The sequence below is a fragment of the Ochotona curzoniae genome, unplaced genomic scaffold, assembly GCF_017591425.1.
Source record: "Ochotona curzoniae isolate NIBS_2020 unplaced genomic scaffold, NIBS_Ocur_1.0 contig_3498, whole genome shotgun sequence".
NCBI classification, from domain to species: Eukaryota; Metazoa; Chordata; class Mammalia; order Lagomorpha; family Ochotonidae; genus Ochotona; species Ochotona curzoniae.
The window spans coordinates 8,516,216-8,538,732 of record NW_024465885.1 but is presented as its reverse complement, the minus strand read 5'-3'; the positions used below and the strand labels follow the sequence as shown (position 1 = coordinate 8,538,732).

The 22,517-nt window shown below is 36.5% G+C and overlaps 1 pseudogene; it reads right to left on the bottom strand.

Annotated features, from left to right (window-relative positions):
* Positions 1–1,093: 1,093 nt before the first annotated feature.
* Positions 1,094–2,225, bottom strand: LOC121156848 (annotated as a pseudogene).
* Positions 2,226–22,517: the final 20,292 nt, after the last annotated feature.

Genomic DNA, 22,517 nt, shown 5'->3' with positions numbered 1-22,517 from the left:
AGTGAATCTCTGGATTCTGAACTCTAGTATCTTAAGGTAAATGATGAAAACACTCCATCTTGGCTGAAGATCCTTCCTGAATATTGCAATGCAATGGAATATTGTTTTGCCCACCCTCACTTATCTTTGTGTTCTTAGTTTTGGGGCAAAAAAAAAAACCTACAAAAAGTTCCCTTTAAAATATTTTTACATATATATATATATATGCCATTTATTACATTATAAGCACTTATATAGTTAGTTATGGATAATACAGACTTGTTGGTGAAACAGGTCACCCAAAATGGAATGGTACTAGACTACTGGTCAAGGACAACCCCCCAAAAAGAAAGCAGTTTTATCAAGGATTAATTTAAAAAACAAATACAAGCTAGCAATGAACTGTTTTCAACTGGACAGTCTACCTGAATAAAACCGCCAGATAAAAACATACATCTCTACAACTTTGAGGTGCAAAGTTAAAATAAAATAAAATAACATCATTTCACAGAAAGGAAAGGAATAGTATAAAACAGCTCAAAATATGCACTAATGAGCAAAAAGATTTGGAGAAAGAGGAATATGTGATTTAATTAACATGTAATTTAATTTCTGCTTAATTGTAAAAACCAAGAGGAAACTGGTCTATACAGGAAAATGTGCATTTGGAAAATCAGGTGTGAAAATTTGAGTAGGAATCTATGACTCTAATCTCCCCTATTTCCTGAATAAGAATGACACCTTGCATAAGTTAAACTTCATGGCTCAGGAGCCTACCTCAGTTAGCCCTATTTCTTGTACACGGTAACATTAAATCAATCCGAAAAATGGGAATATGGACTACAAAGCAAACAAATCACTCCTAGTATTCCCCTTCTGTGGTCACTTTAGACCTGAACTTGTTACTAGAACATTCCTGAAGAAAACTTAAATCTACATTTGTCTTTACTGAATCAAGTCCTGCAGTTACTATTTAGAAAACACCCACTCTTTGAGCTAATAGCGTTGTTGGTGGTACCTACTAAAAAAGTTAGTAGAACAAAGTCTGTGTGTCTCAAAACCAGTGTTAAGTCAATTTCAGGGTTAAGAGGAGTAAGAAGGCAGTCTAAAGTCACAAGAAGTGCAGACATATCTAGGCTCCTTGTCCTTCTGGATCCACACTTCCTTCAGGATCTTCATCATTGTAAATGTTCGTTGCCAACTGCCACACTGGCATGAGACTGTCCTCTGACACAGAGCAGATCACCAACCTTGAATAAACAACTTTCCTGACCCATCCTTTGTATCTTTTGAAGACCAATCCACTGTTCTCCAGTTTTATGTAAATCCCAGACATTCAGTCAGCAATCAGCACCACTGAAAACCAAAATAGTCTCATTATGAGGTGACCACCGAATCTGAAATATCCATCTTTGTGTGATTCAAAGGCATCCAATTTAATTTTCAGATTTCTCAAAACCCAAGTTTTATTAGCTGATTGCAAGAATTAACTCACTATATGGATTCAAAGACAGACAGTTCACTTTAGCAGCGTGAGCATCAACTGAATGGCTTGGCTTGGAAGTGTTGCTTGAACCAGTATCCCAGATCATTTCTCATCTTCAGCAACTGACCCAAACAGAGATGCATGTAGCAGGTGCAAGCAAACATCATCTAGTATGGCTGTATTTCCAGTAAATATGGTCTTCTGGACACTGATGTCCCATAGGCAGATACTGTGGTCATCAGAAGCACTCAGTAAGTGTCCACTGAGTTTTGGGTCCCAAAAAGCCTATGGCCTTCCTTCTGATGTCCACGTAAATGAAGTCTGGGTTATGCTCGCTAGAAGGGTCTGACTTAGAAGGATGCTTTATATAGTCAAAGACAAGAACGTTGCAGGATGGAGTCTTTGTTGGCAGTGATGCAAGAGTTTTGTTGCAAAATAGTAAGTAAACAGGGCATAAAAGGCTCTTTATTAATGTCTCCTTCATGGTTGATCTTGATTTCTATTTCAGTTTTTGCACTAACTGGACCCAAACCTCCAAATTCTCTTTTCTTGCTGTCATAGTGAGACACATCAAACTGACTATCATCATTAGGAAGCTGCACACAGATTATCACAAGGTGGCTTGGCTTGTGTGTGTATAGGTGCCCGGGACCACTCGATGAATGCTGAAATCTTTCCCTTCTCGTCTAGTGACTTGTGGTAGCCACTGTGCGTTGAGGCTGGGCCACTCTAACGTGTGGGTCATCACTAGGTTGTACAGAAAAGGCACTTTCTTCTTCCATTTCTTGTAGTTTTCATTGGTCACAGGTTCTTCCAACACGTGGTCAAGGCGGCTTCCTTGTTGGCCCTGGCGGGCAGGCCAACCAGGGGGTGATCCCGGGTTTGAGCAATATGGGAGTGGTGGGGAAGCAGCAAATATTTTTACTTTCTTGACTAATCTTTTCAGATGCATCTGCAAAATGGATTAGTTTTATAAATTAGTACTCCTCCATTTTCTGAATTTTCAATCTGCATAATTAACCTAAGCTGGTGAGGAAGAGTATATAGCAAAGGGGTTCAACATAAAAGGCATTGCATTTTTTTCCTGCAATTTATTTCCAGTGCACATACTAGAAATCAAATTTATTTAAGATCATCCTTAAAATTCCATTTATTTTCCAATAATGTACAATATGCATTATTTTTATATTCAAGCTTTACTGAAATATTTGTGTGAAAATTGATGGACTTGCTACTCAGGCAAGAATAAAAAAAATCTTGTGCTGGAAATTTTTATTCTATACATCATTCACATTTACTTATGCCAAGAATAATCCCAAAATATTTTCAGAATATCATGCTTGTAAATACTGATATTCTGAAAAATCGGATTTTTTGTAGTCCAATATCCCTAAACACCACTACCCCCAAGCATATACTTCTAGAATTTTTAAATGATAAATGTTGATTTAATAGCCTAAATGCTGAGAAACACATCGCAACAGGCGTCATAATGTATGTGAAATGTTTCGTTCTAGGGAAAGAATCAGTGAGTTTGGGGTGCTGAAATTGTTGTGTATAATTCCTGTTTCACACAGCACACAATGCTTTCTTGAAACGTCCTTCACCAACAATGAGAGAAATTAGACAAGCTCAGCAAACTGAATCAACAAATATGCTGATTTATTTTCCTCCAATGTTACAAAAGACATTAAATAATGAATTATTTTTGGCTAGCATCTTGATTTCAAAGAAGATACAATTCTATTCATTACTAAGTCTGACAAAAAACTAGTGCATTCTTTGATTAATGGATGGAACTTTCAATACTGTTTATTAACAAATGTATACAGGCAAACATCTTGTATCTCCTAAAACGCAAGAATTTATCTACTTGTGTCATTACTACAGGCAAAATGAGTAATTTTATGTTCATTTGAAGATTTGGGGGATTTTACAGAAGGCAACGCATTTCAACTGAATATCCAATTTGAAATGACAATTTGGAATTTAATGTGATAAAGACATTGAAATTTTTTCCAAGGTGTTGCACATAAGCTTTTATTATATTTCCACTCAGCTGAAAACTCTTGGCATAAAATTCCAATGTATGGATAAGTGATGTGATATGGCAATGATAAATCAGCTCATAAAATTCAGGCATCTTATATTTAGGTAGAATAGCACTTGTCTAAAGAAACCAGTGAAATTACTGATTCATGTGAAAATAATTGTGTGCTTGATAGTGTAAGAAGATATTAAACAACATTTTTAATCCAACATAAGTGTCATTTATCCCCAATTTGTTCTTTGTGTATGCATGGATGATGAATGCATTTTCCATATCCAACACAACATTAAAACTTAGAAAGGAAGATGGGAACATTTAATAGGCAGTGTTCATATCAATGTATATAGAATCATAGAAGAATTTCAAGAACAATTGTCACATAGAAAAGAAACGTGAAAATGGTCTTGTAGGAAAGTTGCACCGTAAGAGGAAAAAGCAATAGCAGCTATTCATTGATACAAAACTTTAGCAAGCGGTTAATGATCACAACACAGCCGAGCTCTTGGGACTACCTCCACATATTTACCTACAATCTCTTCCTGTAATACATTTTAAATACTTTCATTTTCACTCAGTTCTTTTCATTCTCTGCCCCACTTATATATTGTCACAATTTTCTATGCCAGTATTTACATATTTACCCTTCTCAATTCTGATGACAGAAATGTATAGACTTTAAAGAGAGTTATGGTCCATTCTGTTTTAGTTGCAAATTTTGCTTCAGAGTTACAATATTTATGTGTGAGCATTATTCCAAAAGATCTTAAAAGCTCATCAAAGAAATGAAGAGATGTCACTTTTCTGTATCGGCATCTATGAATGAGAAAGTCTTTTGAGATAGCTGCACTTTGCATGACTTGATCTTTGTGTAGTTTCTTTTTGATTAGAGCATCAATGAAATGATGATTGTTTTGATATTTATGAAATAAATGCAGCATTCATGCTTTGTGAGAACATTTGTTCCAAAATATGTTTGCTCTTTTTTTCTGCCACTTGCAAATAAACATGGAACCATGTCATTGGGTTAATAGTGACAAGGCCTATGTTAAAATTATAAGTAGGTGAAAAAAATTATAGACAAGTGTGATAAGTGATAAGAGGATAGTTGTTTTCTGGCAATGGGTTTTGCAGATTATAATTCCAAATCCTAGGATAGTTCATATTAGCTTAAAGACTGGATTCAGCAAAAATAGCCAAATTTAAGAAGTTAAGAAACGTTAACATTTTGCCCATGTAATTATAATGGGTCAGTATTTGATAATCACAGAGTCAAAGATCTAACATTTAAGATGCAAATTGAATACTATGTATGAAGTGCTCATTTTGTAGTAAAGCAAATCAAGGCGCAAATATTATTTTAACTCAGCAATTTGAGGTTGCGGCAGAATGTCACCCTCATCTGCCAAAGCATAATGCTGGTCTCTTACCTTTCGGGATGCTGATTTTGAAAACAACAAGCATCTCTTAAAAAGTATATACTCACAGCTAATGTCAGCTTTGCAGAGAGTAATTAACAGGCTGCTAACTATGCAGTCTTCCAACGTGCACTTCCAATGTAACCAATAAATTGTTGAAGGTTCTGAGAACTAGTTGCATAACTATAATGATAATCAACCTTAATTTTATTCTGAGAAAATTAGCCAAATTGCTTTTAAGTTTACAATCTCAAGATTATGCAATTTAGATGTTTATTTGAAGTTTAAAACACATTTTAATATTGAAACGTGAAAAATAAGTCTTTTTTGCCATATTCCTTTTTTGTTCAGAATGACAGATTGTTGTATACAATGAGATAAATCCCAATGATGGAAAGTCTTTTAGGGAATATTATTTTATGTTCTTTTAGTACAGTTTTCTGCATCACAATGTGCTACAAAGGCTTGTTTGTAGAACAGTCAGAAATAAAATACATCGTGGGTCATTAAACAGTCAGGGAAGGAGCAATGCACAAAGATATTACATGTGGGAAATCAGCCAACAAATAATATGTCAGTTCTACCAGCCGCCAACACATGGATAAAGACAAGTGTTGTACGCTATCAGGAAAAGTAATCTTGAATGATGACAATAGTGTAAAAATGCAATAATGCAAGAGTATTTTTCTAAATCAGAAATAGATGTAATTTGTCATCCTTTTAGCTTTAAAATTTTAGCTATATTTTAGCACATTGCAAAAAGAATAAACATATTTCAAAAATGAGAATGTTGTACATCAAATGTATTTTCTGATACAAAATTATTCACAAGAACTTCTTTGTGACAGAGGAAAACCATTGCAACCTGCATTTACTTTTGCCTAAGAAAAACACTTGATGGTTAAATTAGAAGTGAAAGATGCTTGTTATCTTTTTAAAAATGAAATTAAATAATATCCATAGGTATAAACATATCTTGACATAAACATGGGCAATATGATTATAACTTCACTATTAAATAAAAAATACCACATCAAATTTTTTTCTGCATTTTTCCCATCATTTTGTGCATATTTAATATACCTATTTATTTTGGTGAAGTTTATATACTACACAATTTATATTCACATTATTTTCTTTTTTTTTTTTTTTAAAGATTTATTTTTATTATTTTTTCATTGGAAAGGCAGATATACAGAGAGAGGAGAGAGAGAGAGAGGAAGATCTTCCGTCCGATGATTCACTCCCCAAGTGAGCGCAACGGGCCGATACCATGCCGATCCGAAGCCAGGAGCCTCTTCCGGGTCTCCCACGCGGGTGCAGGTTCCCAAAGCCTTGGGCCGTCCTCCACTGCTTTCCCAGGCCACAGGCAGGGAGCTGGAAGGGAAGCGGGGCTGCCGGGATTAGAATCGGCGCCCATATGGGATCCCGGGGTTGCAAGGCGAGGACTTAACCACTTGCGCCACCGCGCCGGGCCCCACATTATTTTCAAAATGTGTATACCTGGCAAAACGTAAATAACAGAATATATAAGATTCTTTTTAACCAAAGAATATTTATTCACTTTGATTTCTATATTATTAAAATAAAATAATAGAAGTATGAATACATTCTTTCTAAAAATGGCATTGCACATACACCAGGAGCATATTTAAATTGCATGTAGCTTGGGCCTGGCATAGTAGCCTCATGACTAAAGGCCTTGCTTTGCATGCGCTGGGATCTCATATGGGCACTGGTTCTAATCCTGGTGGCTCTGCTTCCCATTCAGCTCCCTGCTTGTGGCCTGAAAACAGTTGAGGATGGCCAAAACCTTGGGACCCTGCACCCCCATGGGAGCCTGGAGGAGGCTCCTGGCTCTTGGGTTCAGATTGGCTAAGCCCCAGTTGATTCAGTTGCTTGGGAGTAAATTAGCCAGTGGAAGATCTTCCTCTCTGCCTCTCCTCCTCTCTGTATATCTGACTTTCCAATAAAAATAAATAAATCTTAAAAAAATAAATCACATGTAACTCAAAATGCATGCTTACTATGTTTAATCAGCTTAGCAGAATCAATTTGCAGAAACATCATACAATCCCTAAACATACAACTCAGGGGAAAAAAGTTACAAATTTACATCCAAATTTTTTATCTGAAATTTTTACTTCTCCTGATACAAGTTGTTACAGTTTGAGCAGAATTTGTATCCTATCACAGGCAAACATTTACAGGTCCAATATTTTATAATACTGTAAATAGATCAAATCACTGGATTAAATTTGGAGTCATGACGTAACTGTGACACAGGAGGGCAAAAGGGAAGTCAGTGTGAGTTTTCTTTTTAAAGCGGACCTCTGGCTGCGGGGCTGGTGATATGAGCATGATTTTCTCTGTGCTTCCTGGTTTATCATGGTTCTCCCTCCACCATCTTCCTGCCTTACTAGATTTCTGAGACAAGGAGACCACCTGAACATGTATCTTAAAACGATAATAAATGCTCTCTCATACCTTGCTTCTCTCACACATTTTACCAACAACAAAGACAGCTAATTTACCAATGAAAGGGTACATGTTGTTTTTATCCTTGTATAATACCAAGATTACACTGAATTGAGAATCTATAGTGAGACAAGGGAGATTTTTATTTCTAATTGACCCTAAAAGACCAGACTGAATCAAAGTGGAGTCACTTGTGCTGAATGTCATGTAATCAAACAGAAGCTTTAAGCAAGCAATCAGATCCCAAGGTAAATGATTTTCCCTGAGAAAACAGGAAATTCCAATATGTCTGAGTCTGCTAACGATGCGTTGATGAGTTTCCGGTGTTTTTGTGCTTTTCCTTGTGAAAGAGTAATTTGTTAACCACCTTCCCCCCCACCCCATTACTAGTTCTCTTTCTTCTTCCTTTACAATAATCAACCACTTCTCTGAACTATGAGAACTCTGATTCTGTGTCGTACAGCAGGCTGTTCAGATTCACAAATACAAACAGAAGTCAGCCATACCTGTAATTAGGTTTGTTGTAACTGTGTTTTGAGAGGACATACTACTAAACAATGTTAAGGATTTACATTCTAATAGCAGTACTATAGCAGATTCACCAGGTCAGTGCTAAATACCATTCACAGAGTTCCAAGCAAGAACACCTCTCCCTGGGTAAAAAATATTCTGGACAGACTTTGTGGAGGTGGTATGACTTAGCCAAGTACTTAAAGGATAATAAAGCTCAAATAGAAGAAAATCCTGGGAACAGAGCAAAGGCAACAAATTGGGTGAGTATGAAAGTGTGAAGTGGTTTTGGTGCTAGTCATTTGGTCCTTGTCATGAAAGAAAATGAGAGGGCCTGGCACAATAGCCTAGTGGCTGAAGTCCTAGCCTTGCATGTATTCCAGTACATGAAAGCCTAGAACATATGAGAACTGGGTGCCAGTTCTAGTCCTGGTGGTCCCACTTCCCATCCAGCTCCCTGCTTGTGGCCTGGGAAAGCAGTCAAGGACAGCCCAAAGCCTTGGGACCCTGCACCCGCATGAGAGATCCATGCTCCTGGCTTCAGATCAGTGCAGCTCCTGCTTTTGCAGCCGCTTGGGGAGTGAATCAATGGACACAAGATCTGCCTCTTTGTCTCTCCTTCTCTCTGTGTATCTAACTTCGCAATAAAAATAAATAAATCTGGATATATTCCTAGGAGTGCTATTGCTGGGTCATATGGTATGCTGATTTTGAGTTGTTTGAGTGTTCTCCAGACTGATTTCCATAAAGGCTGTACCAATTTGCAGCTCCACCAGCAGTGGAGTAGGGTTCCCTTTTCCCCGCATCCTCGCCAGCAAGCGTCGTTGGTGTTCTTGTTTATGTGGGCCAATCTTACTGGTGTTAGGTGGTACCTCATCGATGTTTTAATTTGGATTTATAAGAAAGCTTTGGTTCATCTACTCCATGGAATACTACTCAGCTATTAAAAAAAACAAAATGCAGTTCTTTGTGGCTAAATGGGCACAACTGGAAACTATAATGCTAAGGGAAATGAGCGAATCCCAAAAGATTAGATACCATATGTTTGCCTTGATTTAACCTGTAATTTTTTGTTTGGTGGTTTGTTATTTTTTGAACCTGTCATTGATACTGTCTCAACCCAGATGTTTCGAAGAATGGAACTTGCATTATTTTTAACATATTGTTTACCCAATACTATGTCAATTAATTCCATAATGTTGTATAATGATACTGAGGCCTTGTTGGGGCTTTTAACGGACTGGATCTTTACTCTGTTAGACCTATCTTCAGACCATAGAAGGTCTCCCCAAGAGGCCACTGAACTTATCTGGACAATAAGACGCTGAACTTTATGCTAGGCAGGTGTTTGCAAGCAATGAATCTCAACTGAACTTGAACTATGGTTATGCAACAAGGTGGAGGAATCCACCATGGGGGGAGGGGTATGGGAGGGGTGGGGGGGATCCCCAGCGCCTATAAAACTGTACTACATAATATAATGTAAGCAACAATAAAAAAAAAAAATAAATAAATAAATCTGAAAAAAAAAAGGGAAATGTGAAAGCCAAGAAGATACTTCAAAGAGAACTAAAAGATACATTTATTTTCATTCCAAAACATTAAACTCATTAGATTTTTTCTTTCATGAAATGCATTGTTGGTAAACTTTTTGAAAAAAACAACTTTGGTTGTAGGGATTTTTTTAAATGTACACATGCATTTTTAAAAATTATTTTTCAATTATGTTTTGTTAAAGAATTCTGTTAAATAATTTGGGAGAAATATTGATTGATTAGCCTAGCACCTGGTCATTCTTATTTGATGAAATGAATATCTGATGACAATGTCACCAAAACTTTCAGCTTTGTTATCAAGCTTTGTCAGGAAGCCTCAGACAATTTTTCATCTTTTTTTTTTCCTTCGGGTTAAATGGCTGTGCAAGCATTGATGGTCCTTGGTTACTACAACCACCCTTTGTTCTTAGAAATAACACATATGTTCTTTCCCAGAACACAAGAAATTGTAAATCCCAGTGGCAGTTGACTACTTAGATAGAAATTATATTTTTCTTTGTACCTGGTGAACAGCACAGCCTTTTTCTTGAAATTTACTATTTGTTTTCTCTTTCAACACTCAGTCCCCATGGCCCTGAAGTTCCAGTTCCCAGAGCATAAAGCCTGTCTTTAAAAGTGAAACACAAATGACATGTTAATGATTTGTAAAAACACAAAGCAGGGGGTTAATGACCATGGTTGAAATTAAGGCCTTCATTTCCATCAGCTCAGCAGGGCAGAAACATCCAAAGAAAGATCAGGAAAGAGGCTCTGCTAACACAGCTGCTCCAAGCACAGGGGCAGCTTAGCACTAACTTTCAGTCAATGATCTGCGGCTGTCTTGAGGACTCTTAGGATTCTGCAGTTCCTTTAGGTAAGCTGCTCTCTGCACACTTAAAATATCTTCCTTGTGCTTAGATACCAGCATGAAGCCTGATACCCAGGAACATCTTAGAAGAACCTTGGGAGGTCAAAGTGGCTGGAATCAAGGAAGGATTTTTATTTTCTCTATGATGTGATGATCACCTGCTTCAGAAAAAGTATTGGTTTGGAACTGGGTGTGATAGTCATGTATCTATGCCCTCTTCTGGATCTTTTCAGAGATTTTTCTTTCTTGTAGATTCTTGAACAAACCACCACCTATCTTGGAACTGTCCACTAGCTTACTACTGCTCTTAAGATAAAGAGCATCTTAATGTGGCCAATCATCTCCACTTATATCTATAGAAGCAAGTCGCACTAACAGTCCCTCTGCTCTTTGCTGTCCAGTCAAGGTGGCCTGCTTTCAGCAGCTCCAACGTAGCTTGCTAGGCTAACTTCTACAACTGCAGAACTTCTTCTAGAACACAGTGAAGTATGCTAGCACATAAGCTTGAAGCATGAAACTACGAAAAGTAAGAGGTGTTTCAAAAACAACAGAATAAAATTACAAAGAATTGAGTACACTGGATAAACAGAATTTAAAACCAGAATCATCATAAAATTTTATACTATCTACAGTAATCATATGCCCTACAGTTTTACATAAAATCTGATCAGCTCTTATAAGTTATTAAATTGCACAGTTGAAACTAACCCTGGGAAATGGAAACATAATGATGCAAAGAGTGAATGCACTGCATGCTTAGAGATTATGTCAGAAAGAATAGATTAGTTTTCCCTGATAAAGAAATTAACATTATGCCTTCCTGACTTTCAATAAATATCAATGTAATTTCTACCTGATATTTGCAAGTGTTCTTAAGAACAGGTAGGCCAGCAATACCACTGGTGATGATAATTCAAGGTTATGATCATAATCTTGGTCTTTTTATCCCAGTGAAAGGCCATGACAGCTGTGTGCTGGTGCACCATAAAATGCCCTGCATCTCAAACACCCCTGGCTTCACTTTATCCCTTCTTGTCAAGGACAAATTTAATTTGCAGAACCTGCCCTTCTCATATTTAACTGACAGGAATAAAAGGGTCAATTTCAAGTAGATTGTAAGGTTTGACAAAAAAATGAAATCTAGTCAAATAGACCCTAAAGAGTTTGACTTCAGATGCTATGCTTGCTTTATAACTACAGTACTTAACATTTCTTAATATCAAATTATTTTGTCTTCATTATTTAATAATTACAGACAATCACCATTACAGTATGTACTCTGCAGTTTCACCTGTCTTATTTTTGCTATGTACTATATACACAAGAAAGACATTATATAAATATTAATAGAAATTAAAACATTTTAATATTCATGTGATGAAATTAAATCCCATTTATGAAATAAAAGCTTATGTATCACCTTACATACTTGGGAGCTTTTTATGTAGTTCTTACTGCTGGGCTCTTGCCCTAAACCACATCAAAGGATGCTACTAGGTGCAGCACTGTCAAATTAGACAACTTCTCTGGTTACAAGACCGATGAATTAGAATTTAGAAAGATGACATTTTAAGCATGCTTTATGAACCCAGTGATCTACCTGCACTTTGAACCCTCAAGGGTAAAGCCTTATTTATTTTCACATCATTTCTGAGAGGAAATTAGCTGGTGATAGGAGTTTTAACAAAAAGCAGCAATATGTTTTGGGCTTAGCAAAATAAAAGTCATCTTCCTGACCACAAATCCTGTACAGATGTTTCTGGGCTGGAAGTACTTGGGTGGTGTTGCAGAGTATGTCTCCTGTAACTGATGACTCAGGGGTTCAGTTCTTGACATCGTTTACTTTTAACAAATAACCTTCCAAAAGAAAGCATTAAGAATTGTGTGGATCACAAATAATCTCTGGCAGATATCAGTTCTACTGGAGAGAAATTAATCAGCATTCCCCAAGCAAGTAAGTTGGAAAATATAGTTCAGTTCTATGCTCAAGTTTTAAAAGAAGAAACAATAAATTTCAAAATATACAACAAGGTCTGGTACAGTAGCCTAATGGCTAAAGTCATTACCTTGCACACACTGGGATCCCATAAGGATGGCGGTTCTAATCCCAGCTTCCCCACTTCTCATCCAGGTCCCTGCATGTGGCCTACAAAGTAAGCGAGGATGACCCAAAGCCTTAGGAACCTTCACCTATGTAGGAGACCTAGAAGAGGCCCCTGGATCTTTGCCTTGGGATTGGTGCAGCCCCAGCTGTTGCGGCGTCTTGTGGAGTGAATGAGCAGATGCAAGATCATTCTGTTTGTCTCTCTTTTTCTCTGTATGTCTGACTTTCCAAAATATGCAACAGAGATTAACAGTACAATAACTGCTATACACACAGTTTATATAATGTGGAAAATAAAAAATGGTGTTCATGTTTTGCTCTTTCAAATAATTTTCTCTTTCAAATAATAATTTATACCATAATTATGGGACAAACACACATGAAACAATCAGTGATAAAAAAAAACATGTTATAGACAAGAATGATGCAGCGATGGACATGATTAAATATCAAACTGTAGTTTTCTTTCCTTCTGACCCACTGGAAACTGAATGGTCAGGTACTTTATATAATATCTTCCTTCATCTGTTGCTTTGAAAGAAACCACTCTCCTTTAAGGACATTAACTCCAGTAGGGCTTTAAGTGGAAAACTTTGATTTCCCTGTCTCCTATCCATCTAGAAACGTAGGGTTTGGAATATCATCTTTTTTAATTACTATGCTATAATTAAATTGCCAATTGTCTATTTTTCCAGTGAAAGTATATTTATCATCAAGGCTGAGAATATGAACTCTTCCTTCTTTCTGAATTTAACAATATGTTTAGCCACTTCCCGACTTGTATCATAGTTTTCTCTGCAACTACCAGGAGACCTGAGTATCATCAGTGTGCCCCAATGGCTATTTCAGGCTTCTTAAAAGCCCTATTCTAACAGTGGGTATTTCTCACACTCCAAATTAACAAATCTCCTGTCCTTCCTATGCAAAGAGGAAAAGAGAAACTATCAGGTGAGATGAAACCCATTATAATCCCAGCCCTCTACCTAATCCTGGAAAATGCATAAATTATTTTTCATCGTTCAAAATACAATCAAGCTTTACCATTCAGATTTTAATTCTCTATCTTCTCATTGAATTATTATACCTTACCAGCTAAATTATTTATATACATAAATATCCCATCATGAAGCCATCACTCGTGACCTCATCTAAGTCTACACAGACTTCCAAAGCCACAACTCCAAACACGCTTACAACTGGGGCTCAGGATCAAAGACTTGGTGGAGGAGATGAGCACACATTCAGCCTGTAACATTTGGAGTTCTGATCCTCATCACTCATGTTCACAGTGAACACATTCATCACATATCGCACACAGTACTCTTAATTTGGCATCCTTGGTTTTGGACTCTGTCTCCTTCTCATATATCACCATTTTTCTGAGTTAAAAAGAATACTGCCAATGATGCAGTTTACAGAAGATGGGAGATTTTTTTTGTTGTTCCCAATTGTGTTGTCATCTGTATCATGGCCTTCACCAATTCATATTGATTCGTACTCTAAAATAGCACTCAGATTAATTGTTTTCTGTGTGTGCATTCTCTTTGAATTGATCTGAATTACTGTCATACCTGGCCTTGATTGCTGTCACTTGTCAGCTCTGGTCCCAGCACCAGGGCTTTCCAACCAAGTCTCCTGCTGGACTGTAAGAGATTTTTTTTTTTTTCATGAATACAAGTCTTGTAATGTCTCATATCTGTAAAAATGGTCAGTTTTTCCCCTAGCCCTCATGGCAAACACTATATTCGTGAACAGTATACATCTAATTTGATCTGGTCCCCAAATCGTGTCCAGTTTTACCTTTCACTAATACATCTCTCGGGCATATTCCTGTCAGACCATAGATTTTTAAAAAGATATGTATTGTCACACACTTGTGTCTTTTCACACAGAGCATTTTGTTTTATTTTTAGTATTTGCCAGTCTGTAAGTTTCTATACGATATGTATAATTTTGTTTCTTGTTTACTTTTCTCCACAGAGCTTTTATCCCCTTGGGTGGAAGTTTTGATTTGCCCATTGCTTAGGTGATACATAGCACTTACTAAACATTAATATCTGACCTTAAATGTTAACATGTCCCTATCATTTAGTATGTACCATTATATAAGCTATTTGTCTGCATTGTGCTTATTTACTCAACTCTAAATGATGTTAATAATTGAGCCTTACTTCATGACATTGTGAACTTCACAATCATCGAGCGAGTTTATACAAAATTAATATATATATTCAGTGTCAGCCATCATAAGTTTTATAATACCTTTTATGACTCTGCCACAGCCTCCTGAGTTTCACTCCAATATAAGGAACATACTAAAGAGTTCACGGAGGGTGACTGATTGGATGAATCGGAGTCTGTAAGTCTACTCCCGTTGTTCAGCTCAGAAATCAATGGTGAATTTCAAAACCCTTCAGACACTCAGTACTGCCTGAGTAATCATGAATCCCACAGCGGAGGATGAAAGCAGCTGAGATCCTGTCCTCTCTGCTTGATGCATCACTAAGCTTCAGGAGATGAGCTCCAGCACTTGGGCTGGCATTGTCCTGCCTTCTGTGGTCTCCATCTGAAGCCAAGATGGTAAACTGGATACTTTTGTTGTGTGGCATTGCCCGTCTGCCTGTGCTATATCCCTGTTCCTCTTTCAGCAAGACATGTGCCTTATTCCACAGGAATTATTCTTCGCCAGCTGTCACACTTGGAAAAAGCCTGATATTCTAATTATGTCTAAGCTGTGCACTGATAATAACTTCATCTTTTTCTGTAGCTAAGGGCCTTTGTGTTTAAATATGGGCATTTTCAACTTAAAATATTTATTCTCAAAGGACTCATATGGAATATTATGAAACATTTAAAATCATCTTAGAAAATTTGTAACAACAATGAAAAAAAGTTCATTGTCATTTCCTTGCTAAAGGAAAAATGCAACTATCAGGATAAGTTGCAGCATGCCATAATTATCGAGTGTTTGAATTCATGCTCCACCTTCACTAACAATTCAGCTTCATGCTAACATGCACTCAGAGCAACCAAAAGGCTCAAATATTTGGGTTCCTGCCAAACTTAAGAAAGACCCAGATGGAGTTGTGGCCTCCTGACTTCTACCTGGACCAATCTCAGCTACTGTGGACATCTGGGGAATCAAAAAACAGGTAGAAAGCTGTCTATTCCTTTTAAATACAAGAAAAAATAATTTAATACCAATTTCATAGGTGTTTTTTAGTATGATTCCCTCTACGTTTTAAAAATATGCTTTGTAAGTATTTGTCTCAGTTATGAAGTAACTTATTCGATCTGATCATTGATATATAGTGTTAAAGTATTTTAATTTAAAAAATTCATTTGAACAAATTCTTGCAAAAGTGTGAATATGTTGTAAGAAAAACGATTCCAATTATAAACATAAGAATCAATTGAAATACTCACCAAATGTGTATAAATTATTAGTAGCCTAAAGCATCTGATTGTAACTGAATATTTAATTTAGTGCTATAACTAAAAAATATTTTTGATAAGCAGAAGCTACTTAATGGTCAATAAAAAAGAAAAAGATTATAATCAATTGAGCAAGTGACTGGGAAGATAGATAAGGAAAACGATTTCAACACTCAAAATCAGTTTACATGATCAATAGGTTTGCAATCAATAATACAACTAAAATTTCATGATAAACTGTTAGGATTCAAACTAGGAATAGACACCCAAACTTAGCTAATGTGTTTCAAAAAATAGAGAGCTTGCAGTATTATATTTCAAAAGTTGTTAGTTAAGTAATATACCAATGCAATAATTTCCTTTCATTTTATATAAAAGTTGTCCAAATAAGGATTTATTCCCAACTAATGAATTTCAAAACAATTCATACCAAAGATCACCTTCCAAAAACAACCTGCCAAAAAATGCAGTATCTGAGAAATGATTTCTCAGATGTGATTTAGAGCTTTTTAAATGTTAGTTTCGGGCCCGGCGCGGTGGCGCAAGTGGTTAAAGGTCCTCGCCTTGCACGCCCGGGATCCCATATGTGGGCGCCGGTTCTAATCCCGGCAGCCCCGCTTCCCTTCCAGCTCCCTGCCTGTGGCCTGGGAAAGCAGTCGAGGACGGCCCAAGGCTTTGGGAACCTGCACCCGAGTGGGAGACCCAGAAGAGGCTCCTGGCTTCGGATCGGCATAGTATCGGCCCGTTGCGCTCACTTGGGGAGTGAATCATCGGACGGAAGATCTTCCTCTCTGTCTCTCCTCTCTGTATATCCGCCTTTCCAATGAAAAAATAATAAAAATAAATCTTAAAAAAAAAAATGTTAGTTTCATCATTTTTACTGAATGTTTTATTTGTGTTACTCAGTTGTATGTATTTTTTCTATAATAAAAATATATAATGTAAATGATTTTACATGAAGATTCAGTGAAATTGGCTAAGCTCCTAATTGCACAAATCTCTGCAGGAAGAAAAGCACCATAACTTTAGCAAATCCAACAGAGTGTATGCATGGTAAAACAGATCTGTTCCAATACATCAAAAAATGAAATGCAGCTGAAGTATGCAATCTGACTATGCATGGAATCGATAAAACCAGTTTTATTTCCAACAAAATATATTCACTGACCTTGAAATTCTTACAAGTTAAATGTTGCTGGAAATGTAGCTAACTGTTTTCTGGAGCTTTACCAATATGTTGGTCTATTTCCAGCAGCAGTACCCTCTTCTAGGTCCTATTTGCTGGCACAATGCCAGGAACACTGAGGGTTTGAAGGCCATTACCTTTGAAGTTGAATGTCATGAAGACCAAAAGAAAACCAATAAGTGTTATTCTGAATTTTACTTTCCTTTCTAACTCCCATAAGTTATCTATCAATATTAAATGTTCAAGAATGAGATTTTGAGTCATTTACTTCTATTTTCATTTTCTCTGCGAAAATCACCTTTGTATCTGATGTGAACCATCATAATTGCCTTTTACCAATTGCTCTAATTTGACTCGTGTTTTGAACATCTGTTCTTTACATGTTAACATGGGTATATATTAACCTTTTCTTCTTCTTCTTCTTCTTTTTTTGCACCTTTTTGGATTCATTTTAAAAAGAAAGAGCACTCTCATCCACCGGTTCACTACCAAAATGTTCAAAATAGCCAGGAGAGTGCCAGGCCAAAGGCAGGACCTGGCCCTGCATGTGGGTCTCCTTTGTTAGTGTCAAGGTCACAAGAACTTGACCTGTGACATGCTGCCTTCAAGGGTGGACATTAGCAGAAAGCTGTAATCAGAAACAGAACCTGGTTTGAATTCAGGAACACTGATGTGAATATTCCAAATGACATTCAGTTTACAGTTTTTATCTTTTAAAAATTATTTTATAAGATAGAGTTAGAGAGGGAAGAGAGACAGAAAGAGATATCTTCCATCTGCTGGTTCACTCTCCAAACGGCTGCAATGGCTTCAGTTGAGCCGGAGCCTCTTCCAGGTCTCCTACATGGGTTTAGTACCAAACTACTTGGGCATCCTCTGATGCTATTTTAGGCAATACCACAGGGAGCTGGATGGGGTAAAGAATCGATGCTCATTTGGGATGCCGGCACTTATAGGCAGAGGATTAGCCTGTAGAGCGTCTGTTCCAGCTCTGGAAATGTCTCACAAACTCAAATAGACTATTAATGTGTGATTCCAGAATTAAACATCCTAGTAGATACCCTGGAATTGAAAAAAAAAAGCTTGCACATGGAAATTTATTTGTATTATCTAAAATTTGGAAACTATGATGATGTAAGCAAATGGATAAAATAAATTATAACTCAGATAAGAAGGCAGTGTTTGCCACTTAAAGAGAAATTAGCTATCAAGCTATGAAAATGTGAAATGTGAAATGTGTTAAATGTGAATTATTTATTGAAAAAAGTCAGTTTGGAAAGTCTGTGATTCCAACTTCACAACACTCTGGAAAGCCAATCTGGGAAGACAGGAGTTTAATGGTCTGCAGGAATTAAACGTAAGGGAACGTGAATGAATAGACAGACTACAGAATATTTTCAGTGCAGTGAAACTCTTCTTTGTTATATCAGTGGATTCAAGGCATTATGCTCTTAACAAAAAACCATTAAATCTGTGTCTGTGTAGAGGTGGAGAGAAATTGGAATCTCTTCACTTCCCACTTGATTTTGTTGTGAATGTAAATTTGATGCAAAAAAGAAATTTATTTTCAAAAAAGTAGCAGTGCCATTTACTATCAAATGAATATAAAATAATCCAAAAACAAAAGTAAATTTAACATATTTAGCCAGCACTTGCATAAAGCCATGAGTGCCTTCTGAAATTCTGTGCTTCAGTAACAATATTCAATATCACAGTGAATTGTACAAATATTGATGCTATTTGCACTAGGATTACCATTTCTGTGAGAATTTTGGTAGTGGTGGTTATAGGAATGACTCCAAGTCTCAGAAACAGATGAAACCGGAGGGGACAATTGAAGTCATTTAAAAAAATAAAAAGATACTTCTCTCCATTTATGGTATACCAAAGCCATGAATCCTCAAAAAATTTAAGAAAGGCTGAGATATTCAGGCTACTGATAGACTGATAATGCCTTTTCCAGGGCTTGCTCAAGGTCCAGTTATGCCATTTCAATTCTGCAGTGTTGTATCTCTCAGACCCTGACATGTTTCCCAAGATTCAAAGGTTAGTTATTTATTTTTAAAGCAAAGGAGTTACTGCAGGGCTTTTAACTATCTCACAACTCATCCCCAAATTATTTTCCCTCATCTTCTTTTCTGTTTTTTTTTTTTAAAAAAACATTTATTTATTTTTATTTACAAGTCAGATTTTACAGAGAGAGATGTCTTCCATCCACTGGCTCGTTGCACAAAAGGCCATTACAGCCAGGCTGAGCTGACCAGAGGCTGGGAACCGAGGAGCTTTGTGCTGGTTTCCCACATGGGAAACTTCACGAGGCACAGTCATGTTTTGTCTTTTCCACAGCATAGCATGCTGAATTCACAGCACAATTTAGAATACATAGTTGGAAAAACACATATGGAAAAAATCATTGCAAATAATAATGCAATGATTTTTCTTAAACAAATTAGGTCACCCAGAATGATATTGCATGTTGTCAAATTGACAGCATATATATGCATATATGTATGTATGTATGTATATATGCATATATGCATATATATGTATATATATACAGAAGTATATGTATCTACATATATACATATATACATATATACATATATGTATATATATATGCAGAAGTTCTCAAAAAGTTTATGGAAAATGCATATATAAAAACCATGATGTCAATTTTTCTGCATAAAAATAAACTTGATTTTTAATTTAATTGTCCATGAACTTTTTAAAGTACTTTAATATAGTCTTGAAAAACTAAACATCTAGACCATATCTTTTTAATGGAGATTGGAACTAGAGTTTATTTAGAATTCAAAACAGCTCCAGGGACAAGAGCCCCTGGAATTAATGACTATTTTCTGTAATTGCTTGGCATTAGAGCAACTCAGCTAACCATATAGTCTGCTTCTTTTTGTCTCTTAAATTGCTTCCCAATTGGTCATTCACTCTCTACTTCCAGGGTCATAAATTGGCAGAAAACATGCGTTAATGAAAAAGACAATTCTTAAGATAGTGTATGTCATTTTTTTTTGTTTGGTTAAAAACTTGTATTTGTGCAATTTAGACAGCATTTACATTTTGTACTTGGCCAAGCTTCCCAGATCTACATCTCCAGAACTGTTTAAGGAAGGGTTTGAGCAGAGAATACACAGGGTAAATAGGTTCACTCAATCTCAGTAGAAAAAACACCTACTGAGTTCACACTAACACATTTTAGAAACACACAATTCAGTTGGCTGCTTTGCTTTTCTCTGTCCCTGCCTCCTTTATATATAAATTTATGTAATTTAGTGCCATTTACTCTAGTGATCCAGCTCATACATGGATTTGATTGGATTAAGGACTGGCTGGACAACTTGCAAAATTAGACTTGTCTCTGAGGCTATTTCCAGAGATTCACATTTGAGTGGCCAGAGTGAGGAAAGTTAAGACTATTCACATCAATGAATGTAATTGTTCATCTTCCCTTCTGCCTGATCGGAAAAAAAAAAAAGCAGGTAAACTGGTTATTCATTCTGTTTCATTGGTACATAGATAATCGCCTTGGTCATTGGAATTCCTTGTTCTCAGGATTTCAGAATTAATTTGAGATGTGTGACATCAATCTCTCCTTCCACTCCATTTCCATATCCTCAAGGATTGCTTTGGACGCAATCAAACCATCAGGTGTTCTGGTTTACAAGCTTGCAGAAAACAAACTTTAGATATTTTCAGCATTCATGATCGCTTTAATAATTTTCTGTTTGTCCTGCTTGAGTCTATCAGTCATTTGTCTATTTCTCAGTCTATTAATCATTTGTACATTCTTTCTTATCTATCCACTTAAACTGCTTCTATTTCTCAGATATTCCTAACTACTACAGATTCAGGTAGCAATAATAACTCTGTAAAAGAGAATTATTTTCCTGAAAAAAAATAGAGATTACGTGAAGGTCAGAGTTACAGAGACAGAGATACCGGCAGTCCATGGGGATCACTCCCTAGATGGCCACAATGACCAAGACCAGACCAGGCTTATGCCAGGTACCGACTTTATCTGGAGCTCTCCCATGAATGGCAAGGACAAAAATAATTGGGGCATCCTCCACTAATTTCAGGCATGATCAAGAAACAGAATTGGAAGTACAGCATCCAGGAAACAAACCAGCTCTAGCACTAGATACTGACACCTTGGACAACAGCTTTACTATACTTCATTACCATTTACTATACCATTTAGTATACTGCATTACTATTCCCAAAGCATAATATTAAGAATGAAGATTTCTGAATTGAGAACATGGTTTCTGATATTGATTTTGTATTTGAACTATAACTTAAAATGCTGGTGACTGTATTTCCATTAGTGAAGACCAACATAGAAACAAGTTATGAACTGTTTATGAAGATAAAGAAAACATCTGATTTGGATACTCCCAATAAACCCCTAATAAGAAGAAAAACAACATCAATGGACAGATCAACAACACAGAAACTCAGCAAGAAAACAACAGGGCTCACCTAGATGCTAGACCAAACAGAATAAGTTGATACCTAGAGAACCTTTCAACTTATAGAGAATATACTTTGTTATTGGTTCATCAGTCTCCAGGATTGATCATATTACAGGGCACAAAACAAGCCTCAATGGATTTTAAAAAAATCAAATATATCCCATACATTTTCTCAGATCATTATAAATTGAAACTGGAGACCAATAAGTGAAAATACTCTAGAGGATATACAAATATATAGAGACTGAATAATATGCTGCTAAATGAATGATGCGTTTTAGAAGAAATCAAAGGGGAAATTAAAAATTGCATGAAAAAAATGAGGACATCAATACAATATATCAAAATTTATGGGACATAATCAAGGCAGTGTTAAGAGAAGGGTTCATCTCAATCAGTGTTTATGTCAAGAAATTAGGATATAGTTTTAATATTTTCAGGTTTAGCAAGTAAAAAAAATTGTGTTACAAGTAGTAATTCTAAAGAATCCAGATTATGAAGAAATTGCCATCAGTCCCTAGAGGGTGTTCAGTTCACAGTATATAATCCTTACATAGATCTCTATGGCCTGCTTATATTCTAATGAGCCCCAGGAAGGCAAGCTCAGGATTTTGCCTGTATTTTGACCTTCTACCTATTCCCATATTTTCTTTTCAAGCTGTGAATGACCTCACCACCTGCAGTTTGAGGACTCAGCAGTTGCCAAGTACAATGTGGAATCCCAGAGAGTTAGCAAGTACATGAATTAACTTACCTCAGTCCAGGCTGAGATGACTGAGTTCTCTGGAAAGGGAAGGTATAACGGGATCTGGGAATTCCTGAGTCAGAATTTGAATCTGCCCGAGGCAGCGACCTTTCTACACACACATGCATCTTCTCAGGATTTCTCTTGATTTGGAGCATCTTCTCCTCCTGGCTAAGTGCCACTGGTCTCAAGCTGACATTACCATCCATGGGTTACCACAGAAAGTGGGAAAG